The sequence below is a fragment of the Bison bison genome, unplaced genomic scaffold (assembly GCF_000754665.1).
Source record: "Bison bison bison isolate TAMUID 2011002044 unplaced genomic scaffold, Bison_UMD1.0 scf7180017864479, whole genome shotgun sequence".
Taxonomy (NCBI): Eukaryota; Metazoa; Chordata; class Mammalia; order Artiodactyla; family Bovidae; genus Bison; species Bison bison.
The window spans coordinates 2,057,292-2,062,365 of record NW_011495039.1 but is presented as its reverse complement, the minus strand read 5'-3'; the positions used below and the strand labels follow the sequence as shown (position 1 = coordinate 2,062,365).

The 5,074-nt window shown below is 38.7% G+C and overlaps 1 protein-coding gene across 5 annotated transcripts in view; it reads left to right on the top strand.

Annotated features, from left to right (window-relative positions):
* ETV1 (ets variant 1) overlaps positions 1-5,074 on the top strand; it is a 97,831-nt gene that overhangs the window by 29,240 nt on the left and 63,517 nt on the right. The window lies entirely within an intron of this gene.

Below are 5,074 nucleotides of genomic sequence, written 5' to 3'. Positions count from 1 at the left end.
ACTGGTTGGATCTTCTTGCAGTCCAAGGGACTCTCAAGAGTCTTCTCCAACACCACAGTTCAAAAGCATCAATTCTTCGGTGCTCAGCCTTCTTCACAGTCCAACTCTCACATCCATACATGACCACAGGAAAAACCATAGCCTTGACTAGATGGATCTTTGTTGGCAAAGTAATGTCTCTGCTTTTGAATATGCTATGTAGATTGGACATAACTTTCCTTCCAAGGAGTAAGTGTCTTTTAATTTCATGGCTGCAGTCACCATCTGCAGTGATTTTGGAGCCCAAAAAAGTAAAGTCTGACACTGTTTCCACTGTTTCCCCATCTATTTCCCATGAAGTGATGGGACCAGATGCCATGATCTTCGTTTTCTGAATGTTGAGCTTTAACCCAACTTTTTCACTCTCCACTTTCACTTTCATCAAGAGGCTTTTGAGTTCCTCTTTATTTTCTGCCATAAGGGTGGTGTCTGTCTGCAGTATCTGTGGTTATTGATATTTCTCCCAGCAATCTTGTATCCAGCTTGTGTTTCTTCCATTCCAGCGTTTCTTATGATGTACTCTGCATATAAGTTAAACAAGCAGGGTGATAATATACAGCCTTGACGTACTCTTTTTCCTATTTGGAACCAGTCTGTTGTTCCATGTCCAGTTCTAACTGTTGCTTCCTGACCTGCATACAGATTTCTCAAGAGGCAGGTAAGGTGGTCTGATATTCCCATCTCTTTCAGAATTTTCCACAGTTTATTGTGATCCATACAAGTCAAAGGCTTTGGCATAGTCAATAAAGCAGAAATAGATGTTTTTCTGGAACTCTCTTGCTTCTTCCATGATCCAGCGGATGTTGGCAATTTGATCTCTGGTTCCTCTGCCTTTTCTAAAACCAGCTTGAACATCTGGAAGTTCACGGTTCACATATTGCTGAAGCCTGGCTTGGAGAATTTTGAGCATTACTTTACTAGAGTGTGAGATGAGTGCAATTGTGTGGTAGTTTGAGCATTCTTTGGCATTGCCTTTCTTTGGGATTGGAATGAAAACTGACCTTGTCCAGTCCTGTGGCCATGGCTGAGTTTTCCAAATTTGCTGGCATATTGAGTGCAGCACTTTCACAGCATCATCTTTCAGGATTTGAAATAGTTCAACTGGAATCCCTTAACCTCCACTAGCTTTGTTCGTAGTGATGCTTTCTAAGGCCCACTTGACTTCACATTCCAGGGTGTCTGGCTCTAGGTTAGGGATGACACCATTGTGATTATCTTGGTCGTGAAGATCTTTTTTGTACAGTTCTTATATGTATTCTTGCCACCTCTTCTTAGTATCTTCTGCTTCTGTTAGGTCCATACCATTTCTGTCCTTTATCATGCCCATCTTTGCATGAAATGTTTCCTTGGTATCTTTCATTTTCTTGAAGAGCTCTCTAGTCTTTCCCATTCTATTGTTTTCCTCTATTTATTTGCACTGATCACTAAGGAAATTGTACAGTTTACCATATTTGGGATCTTGGGCCAATTACCTTTTTTAAGCCTTGTATGTAAAGGGGAAAGTAAATGGATTGATGTAATGATTAAATGAGGTGTCTTATGTCAAGATTTTGGTATACAGGTTAGTATTTGATAACTCACACTCTGTGTAGAAGGAAGACATTATCTGTGTCTATATTCTTTTGAGGCCAGAGGATTTCTTAAGCTACCAGTGACAGTTTCAGGATCATAGGGCCAATAATACAGTTAAAAAGAATTGAAAATGACTGCATATGGTTGACATAGAGGTGAAGAATTTGGTTTGTTTCGTCATTCCTGCTGCCTACCACCTGCTGATAATATACTTATCCTAGATAGAGATCATGACTATATTATTCTTTAAAAAGTAAAGATCTCACCATTTTTTTCCATTACCAACCCAAAAGGAAGGAGCACTACAGATGTAGCAGTGTTATCTTACAAAATTGTGAAAGATCCCATGCTTTCTCTTGTTTGTGTGGTAGGTTGTCTATGCCCAATGCTTGAAGTATTTCCACTAAGAAAGACAGTGTATTTATGACTCATAATTGGAAAAAAAAAGGTGGTGTGACAGATGAAACCATTTTTTTCTTAATATGTTATTTTACTGAGGTGTAGTTGACTTATAATGTTTCAGGGACACAGCAAGGTGATTCAGTTATACATATACACATATATTACTTTTGAAATTATTTTCCATCATGGTTATTACAAGATACTGACTATAGTTCCCTGTGCTATATGTAGATGGAACCATTTTTAAACCATGGTTAAGAGTCATCCTATTTTAGAAATTGTGTGAATTATTTGTACAGATATGATGCCAAGATAAAGATAGACAAATATTTAAGTCTTTATTCATATGAAATACAGTTTTTGTGCATAAAGGTATGTTAAAAAAACCAAATCAAACCGTGATCCTTGAATTCAAAATCATACTAGGAAATTTGGAAGAAGAGGGTGAAATATGTCTGGGATGGTTAAGATACAGTAGAGTGAGAAGTTAACGTAGCAACCAAGAGTGTACTGTAGGTTCTGGGATCCTAACTAGTTAGGCTCAGTATCTCAATCTACTACTTCTAGCTGAGTGACCTTGGCAAGTCACTTAATCTCCCAATACTTCCATTCCAGTCCTTCCTGGAGCTTACAAAAAGGCTCTCAGTGGTAAAGATGCTATAGATGTAGAACAAGAATAAAACTAAACAGGGTATTCATAATTAACATCATTATTATCATAAAATTAAGAAAAGTCCTGCATGACTAACAATGAAAAGAATGCTGCATAAATACTATAGCGTTTTTAAAAGTAAGAGATTATTGTAAATTGGAATAGTTAAGAATGCCTGCATGAAGAAAATGGAACATGACCTGGAACTAGAAATCAGATCCTTAGAATAAAATGACCCATGAAATGCAGTGAGCCTGGAGATTATCCACCCTTCATGTGTAGTAGTAGTGAATACTTGCTCAGTGCTCCTTGTGTGCTGGGTGCTTTTCTAAGCACTTTATATGTATATTCATGTATTATTCTGTGTTTACACCAGCCTTGTGTTCTGTGAGCTATTATCTCCTTTTATTCAGGTGGGAAAATTGAGGCACAGAGTAGTTAAGTGGCTTGTTTATCATCATAGAGTGACCAGGTTGCAGATCTGGCTCTCAAGTTTACACCTGTAACCACTCTCCTACACTGTTCCAGATAGAGCTTTGTGCCCAGACTAAGGTTACGGGGCAAGAGAATTTGCCAAGGTGACTAGTAGTTGATGCCCAGGTTGTTAGGCACTTAATCCTCCTTAGTGCCTAATTTTCAATATTTCTGTGCATCTAGCACCCTGGTTGGCTTCTCATGATGTGTATGATTTCCCCAGTCATGATGGGAGGACCCATTAGGTTAGATGAAGGCCAGGTGTTAATTTCTCTGCAGGAAATCTGAACATTCTCTGTCCCTTGGGAAGAAAGGCAGTTGTATTTGGAGATTAGGTGTCATTGGAGATAGCAGGAGAGATGGAGTTTGAAGGTCAATGTAAGTCAACATCTGTGAGGCAACAAAAATCAATCAGGTATATTTGGGGTTTATTCCTAAGGACAAACAGGCCAACTTGGAAATTTCTAAGCATGCAGTTAGATGTCACATTCTTGAGGAAGAGAAAGTAGAAAGAAAAAGGCAAAGGGACATACATAATATATATATTTTGTACATAGGTTTCAGCAGATAGGCACACTGTCATTAACCATATTTTAAAAACATACATACTAAGTAATGCACCTCTGTCAGAATTGTTTTAATTGTATCAGTGGAACCTAATGTGGTAAGTCTAAGAAATGTGCAGTGGCTGAGAATTTAAATGCAAGCATTGTAACAGGAGAGGGGAATCAAGCTTTATCTGACTTAATATTTATCCTCTGCACACCCTCAGTTTACAAAGCTCCTGTTAACTTCAAAGGGGTGAGGTGGAGAATGCAAACCAGGCCTGTTGTGTTGGTGATCATAGTTTTTTTGCAGGTGGTCTCCATGTGTTTCTCCAAAGTTCATCTTTTCTATTTGCACACATGGAAAGAGTACCGAGTCCTCTTTCATCTTCATATTTTTGTAGTTTCTTGGAGCTATCCATTACAAAAAAAGGGCTAAATAAATTCTTTGTGTGTTTCGGTGCTAATGTAAGCTGCCGAATGTGTTAGCTGGTGACAGTATTTGACACACCTTATAGTCACTTTACACCTGCAGTTATAACAGATGCATTGACAGAGCTCTGTGTACTAAAGAATGAGGTTATATTTCAGAATACAACATAAAATGGAAATCTAAAAAAGAAGTCCATTCTGCTTGTGAGTTTCTTACATTATATTATGTTGGTAAATACAGGGACTTGAAAAGAAATGCTGTTTGTTGTCAATGTTTGTCATCCTCTTTGATCACTAAGTGGTAGAAAAATGATCATTCCTGTATAATTTGTGATCAGCAGCAGACATTATAATATTCGTTTATATTCACATGGGCTTGCTGTTAACATCTAAGCGTCTCAAAAGGCAAATTTTAAAGAGATGGTTCAGGTTGACATAGCAGCAGACATAGTTTTGACAGTTTTCAAAGAAAGCAGTTAAACATTAGAATATGTTGATTGTTTGGCTATACCACCTCATTTAAGCAGGGAGATCCATTTATATAGACCTTACATCTTTAATTTTTAAAATCCACAAGGATTCAGTCAGATGAGTTCAGTCACTCAGTCGTGTCTGACTCTTTGCAACCCCATGAATTGCAGCATGCCAGGCCTCCCTGTCCATCACCAACTCAGACTCATGTCCATGGAGTCGGTGATGCCATCCAGCCATCTCATCCTCTGTCATCCCCTTCTCCTCCTGCCCCCAGTCCCTCCCAGCATCAGGGTCTTTTCCAATGAGTCAACTCTTTGCATGAGGTGGCCAAAGTACTGGAGTTTCAGCTTTAGCATCATTCCTTCCAAAGAAATTCCAGGGCTGATCTCCTTTAAAATGGACTGGTTGGATCTCCTTGCAGTCCAAGGGACTCTCAAGAGTCTTCTCCAACACCACAGTTCAAAAGCATCAATTCTTCGGTGCT